We start from the raw sequence: 18,241 nt of genomic DNA, 5'->3' as shown, positions 1-18,241 counted from the left end.
ATTTTTCTTTTTTTCAAAGATTTGCTTAGTTTTATTACAAAGTCAGATATACAGAGAAGAGGAGAGACAGAGAGAAAGATCTTCCATCCGATGATTCACTCCCCAAGTGACCGCAATGGCCAATGCTGCGCCGATCCAAAGCCAGGAGTCAGGAGCTCTTCCGGGTCTCCCACGAGGGTGGAGGATCCCAAAGCTATGCTATGGCACTGGGCCCAATCCACATACAGTTTTAACAGATGTCAACCTAAGTAAGTTTTGGTTGTAGGGACACAGGACAAATACATTATATAAGACAGAATACATATTTATTAGAAAATCCATCAGATCTACTTAGTATGATATCTAATTTATAATAACTATTTTAGAGAAAACCAAGTTAACACTTATCTGTAAGTTCCAAATTTTGCAATAGATAATTTATAATTTTGCAAAAACCTCAAAATATTACAAACTTATCTACAGTGAATTGTATCAAAACCTGAAACTGAGAAGCTAAGATAGACTTGTGACACGAATTACTTTAAATATAAATTTATCTTTCTTTCTCTGAAATTTAAAATATTTTTGGGTAAAATGCACATTTTAGTGTGTATTATCTTATTGGAATAAATAAAGACTTATTTAGGGGGCTGCGCCAGGCCGCCGCGGCGCATTGTGCAGCATGATGAGCAGGGCGCTGCTGCGCCTGGTGCCACTGCCAACCGCAGCAGGATGAGGTGCTGCTGGCCGTCCCCCTCCTGGCCTGCGTTGTCTCTGTTACAGGAAACTTCCTTCATTCAAGGTCTATCCAGGAAACCAGTGAACTAAAACTTGAAAGTAAGATTGAAGAGATTGTTGAACCACTAAGAGAGAAAATCAGAGATTTGGAGAAAAACTTCACCCAGAAATACCCACCAGTGACGTTTTTATCAGAAAAGGATCGCAAAAGAATTTTGGTAACTGGAGGCCCAGGGTTCGCGGGCTCCCATCTCACCGACAGACTCATGATGGACGGCCACGAGGTCACCGTGGTGGACAACTTCTTCACAGGCCGCAAGAGAAACGTGGAGCACTGGATTGACCACGAGAACTTCGAGTTGATTAACCACGATGTGATGGAGCCTCTCTATATTGAAGTAGATCAGATATACCATCCGGCCTCTCCAGCTTCCCTCCCAACTACATGTATAATCCTATCAAGACGCTGAAGACCAATACAACTGGGACGCTAAACATGTTGGGGCTGGCAAAGCGAATCGGTGCCCCTCTGCTCCTGGCCTCCACATCTGAGGTGTATGGAGACCCTGAAGTGCACCCTCAGAGTGAGGATTGCTGGGGCCACGTGAATCCCATTGGACCCCGGGCCTGTTATGACGAAGGCAAGCGGGTGGCAGAGACCATGTGCTACGCCTACATGAAGCAGCAAGGCGTGGAAGTGCTAGTGGCCAGAATCTTCAACACCTTTGGGCCACGCATGCACATGAATGATGGGCGTGTGGTCAGCGACTTCATCCTGCAAGCTCTCCGGGGGACCACTCACGGTATATGGATCCAGCTCCCAGACAAGGGCATTCCAGTGTCAGTGATCTGGTGAACAGCCTCGTGGCGCTCACCAACAGCAACGTCAGCAGCCCAATCAACCTGGGAAACCCAGAAGAACACACAATCCTAGAATTTGCTCAGTTAATTAAAAACCTTGTCGGCAGTGGAAGTGAAATCCAGTTTCTCTCTGAAGCCCAGGATGATCCACAGAGAAGAAAACCAGACATCAGAAGAGCAAAGCTGATGCTGGGATGGGAGCCTGTGGTCCCGCTGGAGGAAGGCCGAAACAAAGCTATTCACTGCTTCCGTGAAGAACTGGATTACCAAGCAAATAACCAGTATATCCCCAAACCAAAGCCTGCCAGAATCAAAAAGGGACGAACACGCCACAGCTGAATCCCTCACGTCTTAGGACACGAGAACTCCATGTTTGACACTTGATGCGGTGTAAAAGAAATGGATGTGCCTAAAAGTTCCCCTCAGAACCCTGCAGACTTTGCCTTGCACTTTTTGGATCTGTCTTTTGATGTAAAATAGCATAAATGCATCTCTGCCGACTTCCAGGTTTTTTATCTTGCTGTGAAGGCTATGTCGTGACTGTCACTGACAGTTTTATTTACTGGTTTCTTTGTGAAGCTGAAAAGGAACATTAAATGGAATGAAAAACCTAGATGTTATTTATAAATGAGACGTTACACTATGCATAAGGAAAACGAGCAGTATTGTGAGGTAGGTGGTGTCCCAGCACTCACCTTCAGGCAGGTAAAAAGAATTCTGTTGGAGAGCTTTGTGTTTCTTTTTAATCCAGAATTTTCCCACGGTCTAGTTTTTAGCTACAAGCTTGATTTTGAGATATTTCTGTTGGTTATCATGATCAAGGATATTTGAAATCACTACTGTATTGTGCTGCACATGGGGGAGAGGTGCAGGAGGGAATGAAGTTCTTGGTCAACTGTGGTTAAATATACTATTTTAATAAAATATGGAATTTTAAAAAAAGACATATTTAGCCACAAATAGAACATAAAGATGTATACACATTCATAGTAAGAGAATAGAGAAACACAAACACGAGTAAGAAGAGCAAAATTATTTCAGATTATGTTAATTGATGTATGGTAAATGGGAATTTGGAATCTAATGGATAGTGCATTGTGCTGAACTGTGCTGAAGCATTCTAGGCTATTTTTAATTGATACTCTGAAGACTCGGCATAATTTAGGATCATGAATGTGGAAAGGTCATTAATTCAAAGAATCTCTACATTAAATGGACTTGAAGGAGTTCAGCTGCTTTCCAATACAGGAGATTCTATGAAATTCTGAAGCATCCTGAACTCTTTCTTCAGGAAAAAAGCCATCTGATAAAAGCCACTCTATCAGATTAGAAAGACAATTTTAAAAAGGGATGATATATTCATAGAAATATAAATAGATTGATAGGTATTGATTGATAGATGAATACCCTGATATTTAATTGAAACTATTTATGCTTAACATTGCACGAAGATTTAAAACTTTTCTTGTTGTTATAGTTTTTTCATAAAAATTTACATCAGGAACAACTTTAACATGAATAAAATCTATATTCAAAATATAAGTTATGAAAAAATTAAAAACATTGAAAATGATTTTCTTAGGTTTATTTCTCTTCTTGATATTGCTTCTTATTAGTTTTTAGAAATCATTGACAATGTTTCTTGAAAATGGGCAGTGCAATGGCAATTAGGGACTTGTAGAAATCTCACAATGGAAATTTATTTATTTGGGGTGATGAGCAGGTATCAGTTTATTTATTTATTTTAAAATTCTCCTCTCTTTGGAACAAATGGTCAGCTTTTCTTCCTTGAAATCTATGAAAGTCTTGACAACAGAAGTACAGTAATAGCAAGAGCAATACTGATCCCAAATTAACATCATTTGGGGGAAGAATATTTTATTGAAATACATTTTTTTCAGAACAAGAATCTCAACATGTCATCCTGAGAATTCAATTTGAGTTTGCAGTCACAAATGCTACTGGTTTCCAACAACAGAACTGTAACTGGCCACTGGAATGCAGTTCAGACAGAGAAATGGAAATCAGTCCCTTCAAAATAAAGGTACAAAAATAAGACTCATGATCCTTGAACTGATCATTACAACAGAGCTGCTATTATTTGGTTTAAAACACTATAGTCTATGAAAAGGAGAGGGTATTAAATCAGCAAAAGGGTTACTATTAAGCAGCAAGAAACAGGTGCACTTTTATAGTCTTTGCAATGCATATGAACAGGAGTTACATGTACTGAAAAGCATCAGATCCGGGGAGTTGTCCTCAACTGACCACATGTTTGACCACATGTTTCAGAATTGCTTGATGCGTGGAGACAGTGGAAGATTCTTTGGTCCTATGAGCTATAGCAAATGTTCATAACATGTATAATTCATGTTCATCCATCTTTTCCCTAAAGTATCATAAACATTGATTTCCAAAAAATACGTAATTATGTTTACTGCTTTTAACCTTCACTTACTCACAGCTCGTGGAAATAATTGTGGGTTAAGAAATAAGATATTCATTCTCTCTTGCTTAGAATATGCTCAGGACACAAATGCTCTCAGAAAAGACTATAAAATCATATATCTCTTTGCAATATTTACTGCATACATGTGCACACTACATCTCAAAGACTGTACATACAAATTATAGAGAGCAGAAGCATACATCAAGCTATTCATTTATGGATTATGGAACAAAGAAAATCAGAACTCAGAACAATGAGAAAATTATAGAAATTCTAGAAATAAGTTTCAACAGTTCTAAATTTTTCTACTGTGTAAGTCACTTCATCAGAAAATAAGAAATCTTAGTAAATAATAAATCTTAATAAATAAATAAATCTTACAATATATAGGTCATTTGGGAGAATTGTTTGAAGAAATAAAACAAGCATTTGAAAGATTCCATAAATAACATATATATTCTAGAAATATTAAGAATGATAGCTTTATATGCTTGCTTAAAGATATACTTGTTTTTATCAATGTATAGAAAATTAGTGATTTTAATATTTTTATTGGATGATATAATCTTTTTTTATACATTATTATTGCTATCATTTTATGATACAGGTCCATATTCCCTTATCCCCTCCCCAATTCCTTCCCCCCCCACCTAGTTCCTCTATATCATTACTAACATATAGTTCTTCATACTCCGTCCTATGTCCATCATTGCGGGCATGGACAATGGCAGAGAGTCCAGAATCCTATTGTCAAGATATACTAGACAGTTTCATTGTAAGTCCATCTTTGTCTGGAAACAGAAATGCATACCACACTGCATCCTCACATCTGGATGTCAGTCTCCATTTCACAGCTACTGTACATCCCCTTAAATGAAAAGCCATGATACAAAATCAACAATAGAGAGAAAAATAGAAATTTATAATGCCCTGAAGTTAAATGACATGTTACTATATATGACAGTCTCCATTACACAGCTATTATACATCCCATTAAATGAAGAGCCACAAAACAAAATCAACATCAGGGAGAAAAAGGAAATTAACAACACCATGAAGTTAAATAACATGCTATTAAATGACTAATGTGTAGCTGAAGAAATGAAATCAAGAAACTTCTTGAAGAAAATTATGCTACTGTATGATCTACGAGTCATTGAATGACTTGATCAGAGGAAAGTCATTGGTTTAGTCTTCTGTTGTCATTTTACTGGGATGTTCTTCCCATTCGCCTTTGGTTTTGGTAGGTGCTATTCCTCTTCTCTGTCAAGAGAACATCTTGAAGTATGATTTGTAGGGCAGGTTTGGAAGAGGCAAATTATTTTAGCTTTTCTTTACTGTGGAAAAATTTTATTTCATTTTCAAAGACAAAAGAAAGCTTTGCTGGGTATGTTATCCTAGGCCGACAATTTTTTCTTTTAGAATCTGAAATATGTTATTCCATTCTCTTCTTGCCTGTGAGAGTTTCCTGTGAGTTTAATTGGCATTCCTTTATATGTCAATTGATTTTTTTCACGTGCACATTTAAGTATCTTTTCCTTATGTTCAACCGAAGAGAGCTTGATGATCATATGTCGTGGTAAAGATCACTTTTGATCAAGCCTGTTGGGAGTTCTGTGCCCCTCTTGGAACTTGTTTCCCAATTTTTTCTCCAGATGAGGGAAATTTTCCTTTATTATTTCATTAAATACATTTGCAAACTCAGCTTCTCTTTCTGCACCTTCTGGGACTCCCATAACTCTTATATTTGGTCTCTTAATAGTGTCTTTCAATTCTTGAATGCTTTTTTTTTTTGGCCTGATCCAGCTCTGCTTCCAGCTTTTTGTTTGCTTCCTCCTGGTGACAGGAAATATCTTCCAGTTCTGAGATTCTTTCTTCTGCTTGCTTCATTCTATTTTGGAGACTCTCCACTGTACTTTTAATTTGCTCTACTGTGTTCTTAATTTCTGATATATCAGCCTTGATTTGCTTTATTACTTCCTTAATTTCTTTGAACTCTTGCATGAGCTTCTCATTTTTGGTCAGAATCTTTAAAATGAGTCTTACGGATTCTGTGTGCCCCATTTTCTCGATGTCTTCCTCAGTTAACTCTGAGGTTGGAATAGGGTTTTGCTCCTTTGCAGGGGAGTCTTCAGTAATATTCATTGTGCTTTTGTTTCTTCTTTTGCTCTTGGTCATTGTACTTCTGGTTATCAGAGTCTTCTCCTTGGGGCAGGTTTCTAAGCTGTGTCTCCCACAGGGCTACAATGCAATTTTACTTATTGTGGTTGGTACACAACTTTTTCCTTGCAGCCACTTGTGCCACAACCTCCAACGAGTTCCAGGACTGGGTTCTTATATCAGATTTCCACCATGGTCTCCACAGCCCCAGCTCTTGGCTCACCACTCTCCACCTTTTTTGATACCATGCCTAGGCTGCACTGTTGTCTCTGCAACCTTTCTCCCACTCCCGGTTGGAGCAGGTACCAGGATTAGAGACTCCAGGTGTCCTATATAATTAGGTTGTTGGTGGCGCTGATCTTGTCGGAACCTGTTGGACGTTAGGTCTGGGTGCCACACGGACCTATTTTGACCGGTAAGCTGCCACAGTCAGTATTATTTTCCTGGTTGCTGATGGAGTTCCGGATGGTCGTGGAGTTCAGATCGCCGTGCTGGAGTATCAGTCTCTGCAACACCACACCATCGTGTCTGCTACTTTCCTGTGTCGGTCAGTCTCCAGGTACCCCTCTGCTGTTGTTCTGTCCCTTCCTGTTTCCTGAAATATGTCCTCTCTGCTTCATCCTGGTTAAATGTTTTTCCGTCCGCATAAACATGTCCTTACCCTATTCCGCCATCTTGATTCTCTCCGGATGATATAATCTTAAATATATATTTGCACAACCTGAGTGTGAATAAACAGGTTTAAAGTTATACTTCAAGAATATTCCATTGGGCCTAGCATGATAGTGTAGCAGTTAAAGTCTTCACCTTGAACACGCTGGGATCCCATATGAGTGCCGGTTCTAATCCCGGCAGCTCCACTTCCCATCCAGCTCCCTGCTTGTGGCCTGGGAAATCAGTTGAGGACGGCCCAGTGCCTTGGGACCCTGCACCCAGGTGTGAGACTGGAAGAAGCTCTTGGCTCCTGGCTTCAGATTAGCTCAGCTGCAGCCGTTGTGGCCCCTTGGGGAGTGAACTTCCTCTCTGTCTCTCCTCCTCTCTGTGTTTCTGCCTTTCCAATAAAAATAAATAAATCTTAAAAATATATATTTCATTGATCTCAGACAAATGATAAGGAGTTAAGAATATAAACTTCACTAATTATTACTGTCACAGGCTTATTTGTCTTCACCAACGTTCATTGTTCATTTCATAATGGAGGGACAGACATTACTTACCTCAGTTGTTTGTGCATGAATTACTACATGTGACAATGTTGGTTACACAGTAGATGTTGCACAGGTGTTTGTAGTAGTCATTATATTTAATTAATGTTTTTGTAATTTTTTCACATATGAAGATTAAATACACTTTGCAAATAATTGATTTGTAAAGATAAAAATATATTCATATTATCATCAAAAATATAAATGAATAAATATGTTACAAGTGGTTTAACTTCATCCTGTTTTATTTCTTTCTAATTGCACAAATCTTTTCATGTAATGTCTAATGAATGAAAGAAATGTAAAAGCCTTTCCTCCATATGGTATTGCTCCAGAACAACTTCTAGGAAGATTTGTTCAGTAATAGCACAGATGTTCCAATCTCTGTTTCCATAAGATGCCAAGAAATGTCTGCTGGGAACAAAACTGGGAATAATTTGTGTAAATCATAGTACGTTAAGTGCATTATGTATTAAGTGTTTGTCTATTAGTGCTAGAGAAATAATGTCTTTTAAACTTCTGCACCCTGTTGTCTAGCCCATTGCAATAGAACTGGATTATGCTAATAAAAGACTAATGAGCAACTTAAATTCTGTGCCACACATCAACAAGAGATTTTGCAAGATAAATGTTATCTGGCATTTAGTTTTCCCAGAGAAGCAGAATATTTGACTCTCCCTCTAGTTGTTCTTGCATAATGCATACTGCGATTGCAGTTTATAGCAACCACATGTTCTTCTTGTCTTGCCACATGGGTTACATTTTTTGTTGTTAAATTTGGGTATTAATTTAAGCTCAATATTAAAATATTCAGAATAAAGGGACAATCAAACTTAACTCCATCTATGAATTTCCATATCTGTAGATTCTTAGCAGCACGTGTGTTGTGGTACAGCTTATGAATGAGAACGACGTTTGGTCATTATGTAAATTAGGAATTCACAATCAATCTTCTTAATACTCATATGTCCACTTATTTGCTATAGTTGCTTAACTAACTACAATCAAATGCTCACTGGAACTTTGAGACTATAGCTTACATGACCATAATTTAACTGTTCACCTTGTCGTTCTACTAGCTATATGAGAATATGTTGATTGTTGCAGTATGTCCTGCAACTGCTACTCCATAAATATGCCTCAGCACAATGAAATTAGCCATTTGTTCCCTGTTCTGCTTCTATTTCGACTTCTGAAACTGAATAGTGTCTTAGATTTATCACTAGAATGTCTTATATCTTACTAAAATATTGCCTCTATGGAGTTTACCTGGGCACCTGGTAATAAGGAAGTCACCAGTGAGGAGAAATTTCTTAGCAACCAAGAAGTTACTCATTAGCAATTGAGAAGCTCCTAGTGGCAGGGAAGTACCCGCCTAGCAGGGATATGTCTCTTGTATATATCTCCCAGATTGTAACTCCTGCTGCAACAGTAAGCAGTTTCTCCTAATCCTTCTTACCTGCTGACGCCTTGCCGGACATCACAGTGGCATTCAACAACCTCTAGCTGTTCTGCATGACTGCTACTCCCGTGCAGAATATTTCAAACTCTACCACAACTACTCCGGTAATTTCTTTCACCACTTGTGGTGTTAACCTCCATAGGTCACTTCCTTCCACATTTTGAAGGCTCATACAGGAATTGTGATCACAAGGAGCCAACCTCCAATGTGTAGCACTACTGCCTGTAGTGAACAACAAGGACAAGAAGAGGGACAGACAATAGGCTCAGTATATGGCATTGTGACTCACTAGTTCCCTCTCTCCTACCGGGCCACAGAACAACAAGGGATCGTGGGCCCAATGTTCAGAAAAGCATCTCACATTTACTTCCATAATTACTTACTATAACATATGAGTCAGGACTGTCAAATGTCACCTCCTAGATACTACCCAATTTGGAAACAAGTATCCTGCACATGGGACTCTACTTCTCTTTAATAGGGGAATGCCATTTTACAACCAGGGATCCCTATCTTGACAAGGTAATCACTAGAATAGAAATTCCCATGTATCTATTGAAGGCAAAGAGCCTCATACCTTGTGATTGTTTACATATTCTTATCAAAACATTGATATTTTAGTATTTAAAATTCTCATAATTGGGCTTGGCACGATGGCCTAGCGGCTAAAATCCCCACCCTGAATGCACCGGGATCCCATGTGGGAGCCAGTTCTAATCCCGGCGGCTCCACTTCCCATCCAGCTCCCTGCTTGTTGCCTGGGAAGGCAGTCAAGGATGGTCCAAAGCTTTGGGACTCTGCACCTGCGTGGGAGACTTGGAGGAGGTTCCTGGATCTCAGCTTTGGATTGGCGCAACACGGGCCGTTGCGGCTCACTTGGGGAGTGAAACATCAGATGGAAGATCTTCCTCTCTGTCTTTCCTCCTCTCTCCATATATGCCTTTCCAATAAAAATAAATAAATCTTCAAAAAAATTCTCATAAATGAATTATAATTTTTCCTTAATGATTTCTCTATTTGAAAATGGAGTGGTAATGATAGAAACAGCATTATCTTGTGTACTTTTTGAATATCAGAAACCTTCAAATGGATTATAACAAGGACAATTCTGATGCTTAAGAACTATGATTTTGCTTAGATGAGTCTTAGGTAATGGAGGAAGAGTAAAATAGAGGGATCGATGCAAGAAATCATGGCAAAGTGACAGAGCACTAATTTAAGAGGACACTTTGTACAGTATCTGAGCTCCTTCACAGCAGCAATTACTTGTACCATAACAGCAGCTCCAACAATCTAATATTCAATGGCACTAAATATTCATAAATGTCATTATTTTAGTTTTTATAATGGTAGTAGATGAAATCAGAAAATGATAGTTTCTTAATTATAATATCTAATATGTGAGATGTTGCTTTAAAATTTTGTGATAAGGCCCGGTTCAGTAGTCTAGTCACTAAAGTCCTTGCCTTGAACATACCGGGATCCCATTAGGGCTCAGGTTCTAATCCTGGCAGCCCTGCTTCCCATCCAGCTCCCTGCTTGTAGTCTCGGAAAGCAGTCGAGAATGACCCAAAGCCTTGGGACCCTGCACCTATATGAGAGACTGGAAGAGACTCCTGGCTCCTGGCTTCAGATCGGCACAGCTTCAGCTGGTGTGGCTGCTTGGGGAATGAATCATTGGATGAAAGCTCTTCCTCTCTGTCTCTCCTTCTGTCTGTATATCTCACTTTACAATAAGAATAAGATAAATGTTTAAAATAATACTTGTGATAAAAATTTCCAAATGTTAGGCTTTTCACTTGTTCTTTCTTCCATAATTCAAGAACCATTTTACTAATAATCTTTATTCTCTCTCCTCTCTGTCATCATCAATCCTTGCTAGTGAAGGTGTGAAAATTAAGCTTCTCTCTAATTATGCTCTGTATTATCAGCCTTGTTATTTATTACCACTGATAACTAAATGAAAAGCATTTTATAGGATGTGCATCTTTCTCAAGAGAAAGTGCTAAATGTGATATAGTGAAGTATTTATGAGCTAATTAAGTGCAATAGCAATTATTAACAATTTGCTTCTGGCTTAATAAGTTTATTTTTTTCATAGGGTTTCATGAAAATTAAGTAGAACTGCTCTTTTCATGGTTAAATCTATATTTATAAAATTCAGACCAACTCCTCATTTTAAATTGGACACTAGACATGCAAAAATGATGTTTTTCTCATGTTTAACTTAAGGCTTTTTCCAATTCTTTGTTCTTTTTCAATATCTTTTTAGAGATTTAAGATCCAATTTATAGTGAAGTATTTTCCAAATTTTAGAAAATATATTTGTTTAGAATAAACACTCTTCATTAAAGTTTGAAAAAGTTATGTCTGCATTTATGTTTATTTATATTTAAGTCATCATTGAGAAAGTCATTTGCAACATTTTGGATTTTTTACTAGAATCAATCTCAGTTCTCAAATTGGCTTTAACAAGCCAGTAATTGCACACTTATATTTATAAATATATTGAACATTGTTGTAAATGAATATTTATTAGCAGGATTGTTAATCATTATACCCTTTGTGAGAGATGGCTCAGATAGTTGTGTAAAATTGTCCTTAATGAGCCAATGACAAGCTACTAAGAAACACACAAAATGTAAAACCCTTGTAGTATTTGTTAGCAGCGGATCTCTCTGCTTGTGCTTTTAGCAGGATTGACTCAAATCTATCTATTTAAGATGCATGCCTACCTGGGCAATATAATAAAATTTAACTGTATCATTGTAAGTTTTATGATTTAAACATTTCTTTATGAATTATGTATACATTTAATGCTTAGATATTGTGCATCTTTACATGATGTAGAGTGCAACTTTGATATTTCATGAACCCCCCAACAGTTGACTGACACTACTTTAAGGCTTAGAATTATTAGTATAGATTGACAGGATTACTAACAGATTTGACTGCAAAATCCATTGAGTTGTCTCAGTTTCCAGTCTGAATACTCATGGGGAACAAACTAATTTGTGACAGAATGAAAAATAAAAATAAGGGAAGAGTAGGAGGAACAAAACAATCTTTAAGCAGTTTAAGAGGCTGTGAATTTTGTAGATTTTTCCCTGCAAAAATCTGCAATTCTTTTTACTTTGAGGATTTATTTATTTTTATCAGAAAGGTAGATTCACAGAGAGAAGAAGAGACAGAGAGAAAGAACTTCCATCCACTGGATCACTACCCAAGTAGTAGGAATGGCCCTAACTGAGCTGATGTGAAGGAGAGACTGCTCTGAGTCTCCCATGTGGGCACAGGGTCCCAAGGACTTGGGCCATCCTCTACTTCCTTTCCAGGTCGCAAGTAGGGAACTCTATGGGAAATGGAACAGCCGGGGCAGGAACCAGCAGGTATATGGGATTTGGGTGTGTACAAGGCAAGGATTTAGTCACTTAGCTATCGTGCTGGGTCCCCAAATCTGCAACTCTTACTAACCATCTTGAAAAGAATAATCGCTCTTATTCTGCCTCTAGTCTCATGTTTGCAGTCTTAAGAGTGGCACATGTAGGCTAGTGATTTTATATTTCCTCTTTTTATGTCATTTAGGGTTCTCTTTTTCAAAAAGTTTATTTCATTTTTATTGGAAAGACAGACATACAGAGAGAAACATCTTCTGTCCGCTTATTCACTCCTGAAGTGGCTTCAATGGAGTCAAGAGGATCAGAAGCCAGGGAACAGACTTCTTGGGCATCTCCCACGACGGTGCAGGTTCCAAAGGCTTTAGTGCGGTCTTCCACTGCTTCAGGATGTAAACAGGGAGCTGGATGGGAAGTAAAGTGCAGGCCCTGGTCTCCCAAGGATTAACTCCACAGCTTAGCTTGTTTCTCAGAGGGTAACAGGATGAGCAATTTTGGCCTGATACATCTCGCCACTGGCTTAACCGCAAGTTCCTGCTTCCTATTTGTCAAGTTATCTGCCAAGGGATTGGATAAACACTGGGAGGAACTCGAGGGATTTAGGGTGGCCACTAGAGGATTGGATAAACACTGGGAGGAACTCAAGGGATGTAGTGTGGCCACTACTGGGAGGAACTCGAAGGATTTAGGGTGGCCACTTGAGGACTGGATAAACACGGGGAGGAGCTAGGCAGAGTATAAAAGAAAGCCTGGAGTTTCAATAAAGATCAATCTGTCATCGACCGGCATTCTGTGTACTGCGTGTTGTCTTGTGTTGTCTCACTGCGTTGTCTTTTTTGTAACCCTAGTCCCTCTGCTCAGCTCGGGGTACGTGGCGACGCGGGCGTTGCCAACAGTAAAGCAGGCAGAATTAGAACTGGTGACCAGATTAGAACTGGTGCCCAACTGGGATTCAGACACATGCAAGGAGAGTACTTTAGTTACTGTCATGCTGGGCCTGTTTATTGTTCTTTTTAAAATCAATAACGTTAAAACTGATATTGACATTTACTTAAAGGAACAAATTGAAAATATTTTCAACTTTGCAGGCCATTCAGTTCCCAATTCTAATGACATACTCAAAAACATGTATTCATAATATATAAATCCAAAAGCTTGGCTATATTTTGATACAATTTTAAACATGGCTAAAGGCAGATGACTCAAATTCAGGCTGACTTCTGAATATATTTTACCAGCATTTCAAAGTTCGTAAAGAATGGATGTTGCTTAGGCTGATATTGTGCTTTACTAATTCCATTGTGTGAATGGAATAGAAACATTAATTCTTGTCTATAGTAGGAGAAAAAAACCACTGTTTTTCTGTCTTCTTTTCTCTCTTTCTTTCTTTCAAATGAAACAGCTTAGTTTTAAATCTACCTTTTACATATATAATGGAATATTTAAAAATTGTTTTAAAAAAGCTTTATTTTTCATTTACATATTTACTTATTTAATTTTAAGACAGAATGGCAATGACAATTGGGGAGGGAGGAAAGTAGGGAACATTGCTTCAATACTTATGGCTAAGCCATACTGAAGCCAGGAAACAGAAACTCCAACTGAGTTTTCCAATTGAGTGACAATGCTCCATGGGATTAGGACACGATTATTTGTATACCGGGAACATTGTCAGGAAAGTGGAATGGCCATGGAGCCTCCTGCAGCTGACCCGGCACTCTACTATTGTTTCCTAAGTGGCAGTTAAACCAGTTGCACCATAATGCCAGTTATACACAAAATGAGATCATCGAGAATTAGTTGAACATATGAGCAACTACAAGCTGACTTCTTCATTTTTGCATACGTGTGTGCACAGTGTCATTAGATTTTACTATATGTGTATAGCATTCACTATGATCCTATTCTTCTTAATCTATTAAAAGTAAATTCGCATTAATTAATTATATTATAGACAAAAAGTGAAAACTGAAAATGTTGAATAGTAGAATGCATTCTGTACCTAGTTCAGATGAGAGATCCTTATTTTACCAGGATTTGAAAATTCACAGAATGAATGAGTTTCCAGATATGGACAAACATTTTAAATGTCTGGTCCTTCCCCTGTTACACATGCTTATTATCAAAGTTATATTTTTGCTTAATATATGTCCTGCAATTTGTTCAGTGAATTAGAAATCACTCTTTCTGAAGGAATCATACCACATTTTCTGAGATTTAAAATTTAGCTTCTCATCTCTGACATATTGATTTTACTGAGGCCCTGTAGGGTTTGTTTGAGTTTAATCATTCCTCCACATTACAGGGCTATCAGTATTTGAAACACGTCGTCATATCTATACTAAGTGAGATAACAGATGGGGCTACTGCAGTTGCCTTTTTTGTGACATATCCTCCCTTAATTATCATGTGTATCTTTTGGGTAGATTTTATGTCCTGACTTTCTTAGATTATAAAGTAGGTATCCAAAATGAAATCACATCAAATTCCTGTCACATTCAGACTGCTATTTTTAATGCTTCTTTTGCTATTTACAGCTTCTATTGTTATTATTTTCCATGATTATTTTCCTTCCCTAATTCCCCATTTGCACTTTTTTCCATTGTTTTACCCACATTATTGTCATACTCTATTCCTTTAGTAGAAATTACAAATTAAATATTCCACTATTTAAGTATATCATCAGATTAAGTGTATTAGATAGAAAATGTAGTATCATACTGTCAAGGTATATTTAATTGTTTTGTTTAGGAGTCCTCTTTTTATTCAGGAGTAGAGGTGCATACTGCATTGTATCTTCAAGTGTCAGTATGTTAGATTGCTTTCTCAAAGGTTTATTATTTTTATTTGAAAAGAATATTCACAGAGGAGAGAGAGAGATAGAAAGAGAGGGAGGGAGTGAGGCAAAGAGAGAGAGAGAGAAGAAGAAAAGAAAGAGAGTGTGTGCCCTTCTATCCACTGGTTCACTCCCCAGATGACCACAATGGCTGGAGTTGAACAGATCCAAAGTCGAAAATAGAGGGTTGTTCCTGGTCTGCCACATGGGTACAAGGGTCCAGGCACCTGAGCCACCCTTCGTTGTTTTCCCATTCTAAAAGCAAGGAGATGGATAGGAAATAGAACAACTGGGAATCGACTTGTTATCCATGTGAGCAGCCAGCACAACAAGTGGAGATGAGTCTGTTGGGCTACCCCACTGGCCATTCATGCTGTTTTCTAGGGTAACTTTTATATAATTGCTTCTTTGGAAATCAAAGAGCAATAAATGTGTATTTTACTGACATGTATATGTTAAGTCAACTCTACTAAAATTTCAAAATTAACTAAATATGCTTTTTTCATTATAGTAAAACATTCACAACAACAACAACAAATTTGAATCAGGGCCTGGCGTGGTAGCCTAGTGGCTAAGGTCCTCACCTTGCACTTGCCAGGATCCCATATGGGCACCAGTTCTAATATCGCCAGCCCCGCTTCCCATCCAGCTCCCTGCTTGTGGCCTGGGAAAGCAGTCAAGGATGGTCCACGGCCTTGGGACTTGCACCGGAAGCATTGAACTCTTGGCTTTGGATCAGCTCAGCTCCAGCTGTTGCAGCCGCTTGGGGCGTGAATCAACGGACGGAAGATCTTCTTCTCTTTCTTTCCTGCTCTCTGTATATCTGCTTTTCTGATAAAAAATAAATCTTTAAAAAAATTATTTGAATAATCATATGTGCTCAATTTTATAGCATCAAATACATTCACATTGTCATGCAACCATATTCACTATTGATTTCCAGAATTCTTTCGTAATGAAATATGGGAGTTATTTAATGGTCTTACTTTTGAATGAGAAAAAGAATAATTTCAAGCTTACAATATAAAATTATTTTTCTTCCCGCAAGTATGCTTTCCATCCAAGATTATTTATATTAATCTACCACATTATATTTTAGAAAAATGTAATCCATTCAATTAAGAAGGGAGAAAGAGAAAGAATGCTGTCATTTGCTTCTTGCCTTGCAAATGTCAATATTAGTTAAGAGTAGGTTATATCTAAAGCTGAAAATCAAGAATTCAATTGACATCAGCGATGTGAGTGGCAAGAATACAATTGCTACGGTCATCACTGTTATATCTCAGAGTCTGCACTGACAGGAAGTTCTAGTAAGGATTCTAGTGGCATGTGGTCATCTTATCATTAGGCCAAATGCCTGCTTCTATTATTTTATTTTTCAATAAATAGAATACATGTGTCTTTTAGCTATCAGATAGATTCCTGTCAGACTATGAGTGCCGTAAACTGCTAGATAGTGTTCTGGGTGCCAATGCAACATCAGAGATAAATGTAATCTAGAGATGAACTTAACAACCTGATACTCAACACTACCAACGATTAATAAATCCACAAATTATCCATGGGAACTCATATGGGCTTCAGTCCCTGCCTCGACTGCTCCACTATCCATCCAGCTCCCTCCTTGTGGCCTAGGAAAGCAGAGGAAGATGGCCCATAGCCTTGGGAACCTTCACTAGAAGCTGGGTCAACTGACGCCTGGAGATTTTCCAGGTCCCAAGGTTTGGACCATCCTCAGCTGCCTTCCCAGGCAATAGGCAGGGAGCTGATTGGAAAGGAGAGCAGCCAGGGCCCAAACCAGTTCCAATACATGATCCCAGAGCAGACAGGGGGATGAGCCAGTCAAGGCATTGTGCTGGGCTGAAAAATAAATAAATCTTGAAAAAAACCTACAAATTATTATTTTTTCTCTACCATAGTGTTATTTGTTTAATTGAAACAGTAGGGGCCGGTGCAGTGGCTTAGCAGCTGAAGTCCTTGTCTTGAACACACTGGGATCCTATGTGAGTGCCAGTTCTAATCGGAGCAGTCCTGGTTCCCATCCAGCTCCCTGCTTGTGGCCTGGGAAAACAGTCGAGGACGCAAAGCCTTGGGACCCTGCATCTGTGTGGGAGACCTGGAATAAACTCCTGGTTCCTGGCTTCGGTTCGGTGCAGTGAATCATCTGTCTCTCTTCCTGTATATCTAACTTTGCTTCTAATTGATCGAGGTGACGCTCTGCTGGCTCTGCCTACAAACCTGAGAGGGCCTCCCTAAGAGGCCGTTGAACTTGAACTGGACAAGTGGGATGCTGGACTCTGTATGGTGTAAACTTTTAATTAGGGAATCTCAACGGAACTTGAGCCGTGGTTATGCATCAAGGTGAAGGAATTCATGAAGGGGGAAGGGTTTGAGGTGAAGGGGGGGGGAATCCCAGTACCTATGTGTCATGTAATGCAATGTAATTAATGAATAAATGAATATTAAAGCAAAAAAAAAAGAAAAAAAAGAAAATACATACGTATATAAAAAAATAATAAAATAAAATAAATCTTCAAAAAAAAAGAAAGACAGAGTAAGAAGGAGGAATTGAGGGGGGAGAGAGAGAGGGAATCATCTCCCTCCTATTCTTATGCTCAACAGCATCCAGACTTAGTGAGAAACAAGTCAGATGTTGAAATTTGATTTAGATCTCTCGTGTGAGTGGTAATTACTGGAGTATCAGAGTATCCGTTGTCATCAAGTGAACCACGAGAAAACAGGAATAGGGACAGAGAAGATAGGACCGGTGCCAGCAATTTTCTATGACTCCCACTTCCACAGTTTGCTTCTTGAATGACACTGTCATAGCCTCCTGCAGCAAAAAGAAGACTGACACATTTGCTACTGGCTCAAAATTATTTGCAATGACAGGCATACATATCCCATTGTTTCTTTCCTCCTGCACCCAATTCTGTTTTTCATATGCTATCATCATTACCTAAAATTATGGGTTTTTAAAATAGTAACAAAGGCCCTGGTGGCGTGGCTTTGTGGCTAGAGTCCTCACCTTGAACGCCCCGGGATCCCATATGGGCGCCAGTTCTAATCCCGGCAGCTCCACTTCCCATCCAGCTCCCTGCTTGTGGCCTGGGAAAGCAGTCGAGGATGGCCCAGAGCACTGGGACCCTGCACCCG

The 18,241-nt window shown here is 38.7% G+C and overlaps 1 pseudogene across 1 annotated transcript; it reads left to right on the top strand.

Annotated features, from left to right (window-relative positions):
• The first annotated feature begins 661 nt into the window (after positions 1-661).
• LOC101534043 (UDP-glucuronic acid decarboxylase 1-like) lies at positions 662-1,958 on the top strand (annotated as a pseudogene). Its single transcript, XR_192084.2, has one exon. The product of XR_192084.2 is annotated as a UDP-glucuronic acid decarboxylase 1-like (transcript).
• Positions 1,959-18,241: the final 16,283 nt, after the last annotated feature.

This window comes from Ochotona princeps, chromosome 1 (assembly GCF_030435755.1).
Source record: "Ochotona princeps isolate mOchPri1 chromosome 1, mOchPri1.hap1, whole genome shotgun sequence".
NCBI lineage: Eukaryota > Metazoa > Chordata > Mammalia > Lagomorpha > Ochotonidae > Ochotona > Ochotona princeps.
This window is presented reverse-complemented; position numbering and strand designations above follow the sequence as displayed.